The sequence below is a fragment of the Bombus terrestris genome, chromosome 4, assembly GCF_910591885.1.
Source record: "Bombus terrestris chromosome 4, iyBomTerr1.2, whole genome shotgun sequence".
Taxonomy (NCBI): Eukaryota; Metazoa; Arthropoda; class Insecta; order Hymenoptera; family Apidae; genus Bombus; species Bombus terrestris.
In genome coordinates, this window is record NC_063272.1 from 7,119,844 (window position 1) to 7,134,196 (window position 14,353).

A 14,353-nucleotide genomic window follows, 5' to 3' on the forward strand; every position below is an offset into this window, starting at 1 on the left:
GATGCACTGGTATACCTGTTGATCTTATCTATGTTAGATCACGAGTGAACGTAGTCTAAAGTAACACATACACTGTACTTATATATTAATAGATGGACATTTTATTCATTGATTATTAATGGACGATCGATATATTTATTATGTATTTGTTATTTATTAAAATATAAATTTGTTAGTTTGTTCGGTGAAATTTATTTTTCACGAAGTACGTTTTATTAACGACGACATTTATCTTTGTCTATTAATTATTAACAGGTAATGGATATATTTATCATCTACCACTCGTTATTTGTTTATTAATAATATGTCAGTTTGTTACTTTCTGTCACGATACGTGCAATACATACAATTCTGTTCTAATGATAAATTAATAGCGTAAAAGATATTCTTACAATCATATTACATAAATGGCGTTACATACAAAGAAAGTACTTGAATAATCGTGGGTTTTACGTACATTACATTACGATAGAATACCTGACCTATTATATAAAGTAATGGAATATTTAATATATAAAAAATATACAAAATAAATTGAAATTTAAGAATTCTTTAAAGTAAACTCTAATAATTGACAAATATTCTATTAAACAATCCGCTTCTCTTCCTTCCATTACTTATGTTGGTGTCGACACTCAAAGAATTTAAACCAATGTGCAATATAATTTATATTTTATTTATAACACATTCTCTATCGTAGAAACTAAATGGAAAGATAGTGGTTTTGTACATCGGAGCGTCATCCACCCTCGCAGACTTCTGTGATCCTGGTTCCTAGCCCGATCTATGTTCTCAGAGCCATTGTTCGGATGCGGTCAAGCGTCCTTTACAAAGCACTCTGCGTGATCAAGTGACCACTATGCTATACTTTATACCTATATAATAAAACACCATGAAACACATCGTTCCTTCCTTTATTCCAATCATCCTCGTTCGACCTCTACCCTCAATTAACCTTACATCCCATAAAAGCGTAGCCCAAAATTCATCATCGAACGAATCCAATCCGCCCAGCTTATAACTTTCTGCCATTAAAATAATTACGAAAAATTAATACCTTGAAAATTTACCTTCAAAATTTACCTTCAAAATATACATTTAACACGTTGAGGCATTACATCCGACAAAATATACAATTTTATAACATATATTCCAGCCATGTTAAAGTTACTTCCTTCCGTTCGCTATCAGTTCGAAAGCAGAATTCAAATTGTCGAATTCGTAATTTTCTTTACAAGGATAATTAAGTATTGATACTTTCAAAGGTTTTCTAATATCTTGCACATTAAAGCTTCAAATCTAAATTTAAGTCTAAAACGTATAATTTCACTGCATCTATCTGTATATGAATAAATTCTGTTCACTTTAATATTATTTGCTTTTGTCCGTCACTTCGTTCCGATATCTTGGGTTCTACGATACAACAGAAGTACTCGTAAACCCTCGTTTGACCCAGTTAGGGCTGAAGAAAGCTACAATAAAAGGATCGTCGTTCCAGATGCTTCATGCAACCCTCTTTTGCCTCGTGTTCTCCTAGTGCTGCGCATGTTTTTTCTTTGTTCAACGTTTCAAAATTTACCACCCTTTATCTGTACGTTTATACGCGTGTGGCGCGTCCACAAACGAACGTCCCCCTTGGCAAGGAAACACGCACACCACGCGAAGCTACGTACGCTGTCACACAAAGGAACAGCGAACACGTTCTGCAACCCTAATAATGCGTGTGTAGATAAGATGACGTAATGTGCGTGCCACGTGTACCTGTCGTGAATGGAAATGCGTTTCCGGGGACACGCGCCTCCGATCGATATGCGCACGCGTTTGCGATTTATTTTATGCCGTTGTAGTTATGATATATATCGGTTACAAAACTTGTGGATCTGCGAGTTTTTCTCTGAGAAAGATTTGTGTAACATCGTGAAATATTTTGGACGCGATAATGTCTTAAGGTAATGGTAAATTCAACGAGTACTGAGACCTAAATAAAAAATGCTAATGAGCATCGAGTAACGATATAACTCGGATTATCGATTTACTTGGAATCTCTATTTTTAATGAAATGGTGAGTGCATTCGCAGAAAAAGGAATTTAATACCGAAGCAATTACGTGAGGATATGTACAGTGTTAATATCGAACGACATTAAGGGCGAATATACTTTGTGAAATAAAATATAGTTTAGAATGTTAGAAGAGGCTATGGGAATATATAAAATTGAAGAAATATCCATTTAGGGATTAATAATTTCAGAAATATTAACTGATACCAGATCGTTGGCTCTAACTCAGCAGTTGGCAACAACTCTATAAAATTACGAAATCTACGAAATTATTATTTTAATCTGTTTGAAATTAACTGCGAACTGAGAAAGTGTCTAACATGTTGGAAGATTTAGACTTGATCGTTTCTTCTCTTAAGAGTCCACTATTTTTCTAATTTATTAACACGTCCGTATTAAAACTCTATTATATAATTATCCATAACTCGAGAAATGGAATTTAACGCAACAAAAATCAATTTGTTTCACCGCTATTCATTTTTAGAACTGTTTGATTTGAAAAGTTTCTGGCTTAAGGAACAATCTGTTCGCCGTCCTTTGTTCGTATATAATTTATTGCATACAATTCACACATTTTAAAATGTTCGTACGTGTAAAAGTACAAGAACGACAAGCGCAAATATGTTAAAACTGCAAAACAAATAAATTCAATTGGATAGGAACGATAACGACTGAACTTGGAGGAAAGGGTGTTCGGCGTGCACGCGAGGAAATATTTCGAGGAAACGGATGTCGTGTGTGACGTATCTCGAGGATGCTCGTTGTTTATGCGTCCCTTGCACAGTTGGACCGTAGTCAGGCTTTGGCTTCACCACCAAAAAGGAGTAAAGGAGAAGCCACAGGAGCAAGGTGGAGATCATGCTTCCCCGATAACTCACGTTCGTGCAGCAGTGCGTGAGCCTAACCCAGTCTGCAAAGCGCGGTGAAGTTATGGTGGTGCCATGTACAAGCGTACAGTGCCGACTAAAACCTTCACACGCGAATTAACCAAGAGATTAATCGATCTGTCGCGATTGCTTTGCCGTAAAAGTTCGATAATCTATGACACCTTTGCGATCTACAGATACCGAAATCACGACGATATTTGAGAATCAATAATTCGAAATTATTTGTAAATTATTATACAAGATTTATCATCTGGGATTACTCTATCTTAGAGTGAAATTTGGAAATATCAATTGATTAAAATTAATCGATATTTGGTATCGTATAAAGTATCGATGGAAATGTTTAATGTTGGATGTCGAATGGAAGTATTATCTATATTTAGATGAAAGATAATTCTGTAGTCAGGATGTTGGAATTAAGAAATCGAAATAATTTTTATTCTATGATTAAATGGAATACGTAAGATGCAGTATACAGTAACTTTTTGAAATATTTAAAATATTTGATGTCATAAAATATGCGCGGAGAAGAGTCTAATGTTTAGGCGTTGATATTGAAATTTCGTGTTTAAGCATAATTTTATATACAAAATATTGAAATTAAAAAGTCATTGGAGCAGCTTTTTAACATTTAAGTTTAAAATATTTGCCATGATTAACTGCAAGCAACTGCTACAAACTCTTAATCGACACTGTACGTAATAAAGTGTGTGTACGCGCGTCTTGCGGCCGTGTGTATTTATATATGGAACACATAAGAAGTAATCGGGCCCTTTGAACACTCTCTATGGGGGCTGATTCCTTGGTAAGGCCACGCATTACCCCTCAGGCCCTTCGATCATTCCTGTCCTTAGAATACTTTAATACGCTTTTCACATTCTATCAGCTCCAACACGCAACGTATAATCGCGTTGATTTTATTTTTTATTATTGATCGAATGAAATTATAAACCGAGAAAAAAAGCTGTATTTCTATCGTATTATGTTTTTCAGGCAAAAGAATCAAGATACATATATAACATCAGCTATAATTATATCGATACGCTAATAGGTTTCACGTTACTCTATGTAATTTGTACATTTATATGGATCAATGGTGCCGATTAAATGAAATTTAAAACGGAAGAATACTATGTATAACAAAAAATTACCGTCATTACTCTCTTCGTTGTATCATAAATTACAATAAATATCCAAAATTAATAAAGATAGTAAAATAAAGAAAAAATATATTTATATTCTTCGATACAATCCACTATGTATTGAGAATGTAGCGCAATTTCCAATACTTCAGTTGCACGAAACACAGTTATACTAGAGATTTAATTAACGTAACATAAAAACATGCACATATCGAGGAAAACGATTTGCAATAAAAATGGAGTAAAAAAAGCGAATGATACGGTCCATTCATTCATCGGAGTCACAAGCATTCGATTTTGCCCGCGTCGTTGTGCAATGCTACTCCCACGCCTCGATCTCCTTTACCTGATACTTTCCTGGTAAAAATTCTCGTTCTCTATTGTTCCACCCTAATTAATGTTCGCAACAACAACGCCCCTCGTCACGAGACACGAGCTTCTTTGAGTCACATGCGTCCCTGTTACCTCGCGCTGTCACTTATCCAATATCCGTAAGCAAAAAATGGTCATTGACAACAACCGGAGTAAGATGAATGGGTTCCTTCGTACTATGCACGTGTGTATATCGCGCACGTGCACAACGATGAAAGAAATTGTTACAAAGCATATATATACATAGGAAACTTTTAAACATTCTTCTAAACGCGTTAGATAGTTTTATATGGATTTTTAAATAGTGCATATTTTTGATGAACAAATTAAATTTTTATGTCGATGTCTTTGGGTTTCAGAAGCGAAAAATTATGCTACCTAACTATACATACATATTTACATGTGTTATATAAGTGTCGTGATGGTAATTTTTTATTATATTAATTATATTTTCTTTAAATATAAGTAGAATGCATTTGCAACGATTAAATTAAACTACATTTTTATATTGATATTTTTGAGTTTCGATGGTATGAAGTTAAATATTATTAAACGTTATTCGATTGCAAATAGTACGATATGTTGTAAAATATTAATGTATGTTAACATTATGTTAAAAGCATTCTAATCTCTTACAGCATAAAGTCGAATATATTTTTAACGCATTAATAAAATTACGTTTTTGACTAATACAAATTCGGATTCCATCAATGTGAAATTATTAAATGTCGTTTATACATTGATGTGTATATTCGATTACGATTTACGAAATATAGTTGATATACAGTAAATTTTTGTTTCCTTTGAATTTAAAGTTAACTTGAAAATTGAACGTAATAAATATTCATACAAAATACAGAAATTTGCGATCGATGAAAAATCGACTTAACGTTACACATATTTTTAATGTTTATTTTTTATCGCTATCATTATTCTTTATATATTATTGTTGAAAATATTCCTATCTATTTATTACGATATTTTAATATGAAAATTACGATTCCAATTGACGATTTTAACGTGGAAAACGAGTGTGATGTGTATTTAGCGAATATTAAACCAGAGGTTATCATCATTAATGCAGGAGGGTTTCTCCCTCGTAAACGAGTTCCAATAAATTATATCATCGAGTGGGAGGTTAATGAGAGCGCGTCGAATAATCACGTGACTCGATAATCGAGCTTTTTTTTTTAAATACAAAATGTCGCATCGCGTATCAGGTTAGCAGGCGTCGAGTAGGTGAACTTTACAAATGTAACGCGACCAGCTTATCGGTAATACATCGCTGTACCTTCTGTTTTCCTGTGTAATTGCAAACTTTACTTTGTTTACAACGATTTGTTGCAATCATCGTTGCCAAGAGTACAAAACCGCAATTGGTGCAACAGCCAAGCTTCAGCGCCGATAGGCCTATTTTCCTCCTACAATTTTACAAAACATCTATACCGTACTAACTCTTATCATTTTTATAAAATTTATAAAATTTACAAACGTTTCTGATTAAATAAATAATCGAATGATATTAAAATCCAAAGGTTTGATAAAAAAAATCATCGCTAATATTAACACAGCTAAAACATAGAACGAATTATAAAGAACCACGTTATCGTTGTTATCGTTAACTGCATAACATTTTTAAACATTTATTAATCGATATAGAAAAAAGAAAAGATTACATTAAAGTTCAAACATCCAACGAGAGATAATCGTTAACAGATTTAATAGATACGGTGGATCACAAGGAATCAGATAGTCACCGATTTTTTGTAAATGATATAAAATATCAACTATTGCAATAAAGATTAAACGTTTAACGGTACGATCGATCGTGTGATTGTGACGCCGATCAAAATCACGATCAGGCACGTTGTTCAAAGTTTCTAGGTTCCTAATAGTCGCGTGTCTCTTCTGTTCTAACCCATTTCTTTCCATGAATGGCGCTGTTTCCGGTTCTTCCTGCCACCTGCTTCCCGCCGTGTGCTTTTATTTGGAGGTGGCTCACCCCTTCGTTCTTCACGTTTGCTACGTCATGATCGAACATTAATTCATTGAAGCGAACGAGAATGAACTCCCGCAATGTTGATACTCTTCTAATATCACGGCAACGTGCACAAGCCACCTCCTTACCGTCATTTAATCTGTTTGACAAGGCTCGTTCGTTCGCTTTTTAAGATCGAACAAACATTTGGTTGTCAGTTTAGAGATTGTCAGAGGCGCGACCGTTTCCACGCCGCTTTTCTTCCAGCTACGTCGGCTGGTGGATATCAGAGAAGCTCGACGATGGACGTTCGACAAAATAAATTTGGATAGATCAAGAGGTGTTAGTTCTTTTTTCGAACAATGTAAGCTTGAGGATCAAATTTGTATAAACTTTTCGGACGAAGTTTTAGAGCTGTTCTTAAATATTTGTTGAGATTACAAAATTAGATGAGGACCTAGCATTTCTTTCTCTTTAGGGTTTTACAGTGGAATTCAGATAACGTAGTCTGTAAAATGAGATTCAATAGAGAAATTGATAACAAGGTTTCGAATCTCGAGCGCTCTCCTTTAGAAACATCAAGACGTTCGTTATTACTATCCAAAAATTAACTATTCTATTTCCCGTAAATGCATGAACTTCGTGAAAAATAGTATGCGCTGGAAGCTACAAGTATCCGTTTCTTCAAATAAAGTTTCAAAATTCAATAGAACGAAGTACGTATTTAATTCTCAATAATCCGCAAACATCCATACAACTTATAGAAGTGACAACACAGTGATACATACACGAACATAGTCAGCATACCCGCGACCAAACTACCCACTATACTCATAAGGTTTCACCGTACGGCACCGCCATAGAAACAGACCACCTGTAGCCATAGTAATTCAGAAGCCAGCTGCGCGAAACCCCAACGCAGGGAAACACGTCGTACTAGCGGCAACCAGTCAATGATTGTTTCGTGACTCGTTGAATGAATATAACGGGAGCAGCCACCCTCCCAGGAGGGTTGAAAATTACCCCCTGCAACCTCGTGCTATCCTGCTACCGAACCGCCCTTGTTTTCCAATAAATACAAAGTGTACGACTCATGCGAACCGCGCGGCGTGACATATTCGTTCGATTTACCACCCTCAAGACGAGGGTGAATCTAGTTCCTGATGTGCTTGCAGGCCATAGAAAACCGATGGACGGGAGCGATTATCGAAAATATTGGCCAGACCTTCTGGAAACGATGACAGCCTGTTCCATTTCCGGTCGAGTTTCCATCGAACGTGTGAGAGCGCTCGCGTTCGATTTATCGATTCTCTTCCCGTGGTAGACACCACGGGAAACGAAACCTCTAGTTCTCGTATGCATCCCCGTTCCACGAACCAATCGGGAATTCCTATTCCCGATCGTCGAGCACCCTGTATTTATTGGTTATCGAACTCGTCGATACGCACCCCCGTGCGTTTGATGAACTCTCGATACTCCAAGTTCTCTCAAGATATTTGCCCCGACGTCGTTTATCTTACGACGATCGCGTCTTCGACTGGTCGAGGCTGGAACACACAGAGAATGCGTGCAGATAGGCATTGGATCAGCGATCGTATTTTTTATTTCTCTCTTTTTTTAACAACTTTCTTCGCGAAACACGGAGAAGGCAGAGACAGCGAAACAGGTTACGGACTTGGCTATACGGACTTTACGGCGTGTGTGGTGTTCGAGATGGCTCCGTACCACTTTCCTTAAATTTTACGTTGTTTCGTGTGTGGCTAATGATATTTTTTCAGTGATAGGATTGGGAATATATCAAGAGTTAAACGAAATTGAAGTTTTTCTGTTAATTTGCGTTTCACGTCTTGGTAAATTTGTCGTATCACACTTGGGGTCGTTTTGTGCGTGTGTCTTTAACGCGATAAGGATATCATATCTAGGATTATACAGAGCAATTGAATGATCTTTGGATTGTTGGGGACATCAAATATTTGTTTGTTGGATTCTAATTGTTTTAATATTGAGATATCTTTATTGGAGGATCATTACTCCTATTAATGGTCCTGTAACCCTGTTCGAAAGGTAATGCCATCGGCAAACCTCTTTGTCGTATTAGTTTCCGATAATCCTCGTTTTCTTCTCGTCCATCTGCCAATGGATTCCTAGGTGTTCGATAATTGGGTGAATTTCTTAATCATTTCGAATAAAATAAAGTATAAACTTTCCCAAATGCTCTGTGTAATGTTAAACACGTTGTTAAACAACTTAAAAATGTACCAAAAATTAATAAATGTAATAAATAATCGTTAAAAGTTTCGTTGCGATGGAACATGTTCGTAATTCTGAAAATTACCACGATCTTTCTCAAGTGCCGATGCAAAAGCCAAAAATTTACACGTATCTGTTCTTTCGAAAACTTGAAAAGCTTTAGAAATTCATCTCGAGTCACGTGTATTCTACCACAGTTACTTTATCATCGAACACCGATAAACAAACGTCGAGTCGGTACTCTCTTGTAATACGCGCACTCCCAAAACTCCGATCAAACACCGACTCGCCAAAAAATCACACTGAAAGATCTTAACCCTGTTGTAATCCCAAATTTTTACATTGCGATCTTGTTTTCACCAATAAGAAGATTTTTAACGTTTTAAGAAAATATTTCGCGCGAAATTGAAACAGAAAAATGGCACGTATCGATACAAAGACGCTTGTTCCGTATTTTGCTCAAACTCGACGTATCTTCTTTGATAATTAAAAAAAAATGACAAAGGGTTAAAATTTAGCGAAAGAACAGAATCAGAAATCTTGCAAAATTCATCTATCCGAGGGAATAAACAAAATCAACAACAAAATCATGCACGATCCATCGTCCATGTTTACGCAAAGCACAAGCATGGCGCTGCCGCGTCGACTTGCAGAAGCTCTCCCCGACCACAGGGTGGTTTTACCCCCCTTCGACGTGGCGCATGGCATCCGAGGTCCCCTTCCAGTAGCTCTAGAGGTGGAGATGACCTCCATCGACGGATGTTCGCCTGGCAGGGTGGCGGGCAACGGCGACGCTTTGTCCCTCGAAAGGAGCCGATAAAAACCTCCGGAACATCTTTTTCTCCGACCGACTTTCGACGGACGAACGCCTGGAGACAGGCGAGGGACCTTGAACAGAAGGATCGGCCACTTAAGCAACCGGCCATCTCACTACGGCCAGGATCGTATGGTGAACGAGAGGATTCGCGCAGCGGGGTGTCACGGATCGGCCGCCCCGATTTATGAAGTCTTTTTACGCGCGTCTCCTTCTTCGTTTTTCCTTCGACCTTTTTTTTCGTGTTCCCTTCGACGCCGCGAACGTGTGCACGCACACCAATCCCGGGTTATCGATCTCTGCCGATGATGGCTGACAGCGCCACCGCTAGCCACCCCGTCGCGCGCATATTTCCACGTGCTGCATATCCGCCACCAACTCACCGCAACACAGTGTTTATCACGACTGACGCGTTCAGGGCTCTTCCACGTATTGCAATTATTTCTGTCTACCTGTTTCACGCTCTTTAATTTAATCGGATAATTATGGGTTTGGCAATGACAGTGGTTACATGTACATAATAGCGAGCTAAAGGATGATTGAGCAGAGGAATGAGAGTTTGATCGGTTGTTTCTGTTTTTAGTTTCAGACTATGTACATATCGTAATCGGTAATGTTGGACGATGGACGATACAGAGCAACATTTCCCTTGACTCTGAACCGTTTCGCTCATTATCTTTTCAGCTGTGTGTTGTATAGCACGTACCGCGCGCATAAGGCTACGGGTACAGCGGATGTACGTTCTGACGAACTGCTGCGATGAATAAAACATCTGAAAACTGAGAATACACGAAAGATGTTGGGGATATTTATAGACTCGATTATATCTACATCGAAGTAACGAGACAAGCAAATGATGTACGAAAGAATTTGAAAAGGATGCTATTTTTCAAGTTATAAAGAATTTTATTTCAGAGAAGGATACCGATATCAATGAATCGGCTGATAGAGCTTTCTCCATGTTTAACTCATGGTTCGTGTTTCTAACTCTCAAAATAGACGAAGAAATTGACACAAGATACGAATAGGGTATGGATTACATCTTTTACTTGAGAGTGGTGAATACGAAGAGTTGCAAATACTATTTTCGAAATTTACGTTAGAACGTACTATTTTAAGTAAATCATCTTCGTGCAACAAACTCGTACGAGGTTTCAAATGCTTCGTAAAGAAATAAATAGTCCGTAACAGATGTCCAAGTTAATTAAACGGTTCTGGATCTGGCTTTTCCTTTTCCATGGTCGTTAAATCTTTCAATCTTCCCATAACGATACGTAACTTTACTCGTTTTACTCGTTCCTTAAAAAGTTTAATGCAACAACGTAAGGAAACAACGTGTACCAATTGCAATTGTAATTCCGTAGATTCCGATTACCTGAATAAAAAAGAGGAATTTATGAAAATCGGTCGTTCGTTTCTTAAGAATTTAACGTTGAAAAGTAGAACCGATCGATTCAGCTCCCGGAAGGTTCGTATGAAGAAGAATTCTTCCGAGAAATAGGCCGAGGATCGAAGGAGTAGTTTGAGGGCCGAAGAAATAAAAGATTAGAGGATCCGAGTAGAAAAACAACCCTCGTGAAAGTGAGCCTCATTCTACTCCTGTTCTCCTGTTGTAAAAAGCCTCGAGCCATCCTAAATTGAAGCCTGTTTGACCGTGAAGTCAATATACATACGCCCCTGCTATGGTCGAACAAAGAGAAATACTGGGAATTTTTTATGTCGATACTTTCTCGAACGCATAGATCGCTGATCCAACATTCCTCCTTTCTTCTGTCAACGAGCTTGTAAATCTGATAAGACAACGCGACAAACAACGACGATAGAGGTAGAAACGTCGTTTCCTCGAAGAAAAACGATCAAACAAAACTCGATGACAGTTTCTCCGTTTGTCTCGAGCGAAGGAGAAACGAACACGAAGAGGCCGCTGAGCGAATGATTCGATAGAGGTAGCATATACGAAACTCGGAACAAGAAGAGAATACAAGAAAAGTGGTCCGTGTTAAATCACGAAATGTTGAGCTTTTATATTATGAATACCTAATACGTAGTAGCTGAAGATCATCTTGAAGATACATCTTCCAGATGTAATGAAAGAAATCGCGCGTGTTAAATGGCGTTTGGAGCTGCTAGATTATCAAAATAATTTGCTTTAAATGAATGAAAGTTAACGATTGTTTCTGTTAGTTATATTCTTTTAATTGCATCGTTATTGCTTCCGGAGAATTAATTTCTAACAAAGTTGCAGGAAATTTGATACTAAATATTTGCGTGATTTAATAATGTAGAGATCTGCTGAATATTTTGGCTCTTAGATCGGTGTAAAGAAAATAGGAAACATGTTTAATCGCTTGGTTGAGATTCTTTGTTAATTTCACAACTATTAAGTATCTCGTAAAGGTTAATTTTTTGTAAGTTCTGGGATAAGATCTGTTAATATGGATCTGTCTATTCTAGTACTTTGGCTACAGATCGACATAAAGGAATTTTACAAGAAGTATTTTACAAGAAGTGGTTAGCTTTTCTTAAAGCTGCGTCACGAAATACTTACGTTTTCAACGGACAGAATCACAGAAATCGTCGATCGCTTCTGTCATATGTTCTGCAAAGAAATCGGAAATTGGATACCAAATATTTTTATGAATAAAAATTTATTAACACGGTTGTTTGTCCGTGTCAATACTTACAATACTCCATATTGATACAGAGAATTTTATTTCTTCGTTTTACGTAATTTTCTTTTCTGCATTCTAGAAAATGTGATAAAAAACTGCATAGTTTGTCTCGTATATAAACTTTACTAACAATGCCCGAATTACAAATTACAATTATTCCGGAATATACTATTAAATTGATACGAAGTAACATGCTCCGTATAAAAATTGGTAGAAATTCAATTGCGACTTGGGTATTTACAAACTTAAAATGAACGGTGGAAGTACAACGATAAGAATAAGTCGCCTGTATGTAGGCGTAGATATAGATAGATATGAAGCTTGAATTACTATAACTGTCAGTGTACCTCTTTAACTAAAATGCTACCCTATTACGATGGAAACACGAAAGTGAGTGACGAACAAATACGAAACATCGACCTAAACAGTCTCTACTGACACGGAAAGGAAAACGCATTTTTTGTTGCATTTCCCGTTTTCTAATGTTCGGTTTATTTATACCAGTAATTGCATCAGTTAGTACAGTTAGCATTAATAAGTTTGCGTACAATTATTCCTTCAATAAGAAAATGGCTTCCATTGATGATACTTGCAGCTACGAGACTTATTAAACAACACTCGTTAATTCTCCGTATAAATTGATCGTATAGTATGAAATATCAAATCGATAGTTCAATATTAAAATATTATTTTTTTTAAAGATAGAATATTTAATCTTCCATTCATACAATTTTATACATTTATAGCGGTATGAGTAACCGTAAGATATTCCTGTTAAAAGCTAAGTTAGTACTTCGCAATGACGTACATAAGGGTAAGGAGAAATGTATGCTTATTTGCAATTAAAAAGTAACTTGGTCGGATCTACCCTCTGTACCATATACTACCCGAATATATCACACAGGTTGCCAACATTCATCCACCATTGTAAACGTTCATTTTCTATATTCTTACTATGAACACACACATATAACACGTTGCATCCTCGTTTATAGAATATCTAGAACATCATCAACTTAAGGTACTTATCAATAAATATCTACGTAATAGACAACTTAAAAGCACAAAATAATTAGGCATAACTGAACAACATAAATAACTTCTAAATAATAACTTCTATTAAATAAAACTTATTTAAAGACAGATTTCTTGAAGAGATATACTCGATAAAAATCATACGACTCATTAAAGAGATAAAAGTTCCACCGTTAAGAAAATAAAACTTCGTCGTCCATTGAATAGTAATTCGATATAACTAAAAAAATTTGTAAAATTATTTGATTATACTTCTTTAAGAAAACGTACTTAATAAAATTTGTGTTGTTAATTAAAAAAAAATCATTGATTCATTGAACAGTTAAAAATTCGTCTATTTAATTATAATTGACCGTTTTTCCTATGTGAAAACATTAATACATGATTACTCGGAAGGAAATTGGAGGGAGAAAGAAAAAGAAGAAGTGGCATAGCTCGAGCAATCAAATTGGTCCAGAGATTGTGTAAGATGAAATAAATACCTGCTGTCTCTGCATGACAGCCGGATTAAGAGATGTCGAAGATCATCTCGGGAAACGGTTCACTGTAGCAGCATCTCGATCATCTGTTCTCGCAGACTCGAGGTCATTCGATTGCTCCACGTCCCTCGATAAAATCGAATGATTCTTGCAATGAGAATCGGCGCGCAAATTTAAGTCTCTATACTGCGTTCCTTCTCGTTCATCTCTCTATATTCCTAGAAAACTACAGGAGGCGTGTAAAATAAAACTTAATATTCATTGACAAATGGTAATATATTAATTATCGAAATTTTCGAAAGAAGCGAAACTTGCCTAATTTTTCAAATAATTATATTTTCAGTGATAAAATGTCGATATCTTGAAAACTGTAGATCTTAACACAGTTTCCATATTATATATTTTAGTCTAATTGGTAATATTACTTTTAATCGAATAATTCGATGAATAAAGGAACAAAAATCTTTTTAGATCTCTGTGTAATCATTGATCATTGCTTTAATATTACACGCAACGTTAACACTTCTACGTTAACTATTGATAGATGCTACGAAATAAGTAACTTACAGATGTAAAATAATTTAATGTATCATAAACGTAGGTAACTGAACAAACCTATAAGTCTAAGACAATTAGATTATCTATAACCTTAAAAAATTACCATGT

General features: G+C 36.1%; 1 protein-coding gene across 4 annotated transcripts in view; it reads left to right on the top strand.

Moving 5' to 3' along the window:
- Positions 1-14,353, top strand: part of LOC100645075 (xaa-Pro aminopeptidase 1) — a 45,444-nt gene that overhangs the window by 16,121 nt on the left and 14,970 nt on the right. The window lies entirely within an intron of this gene.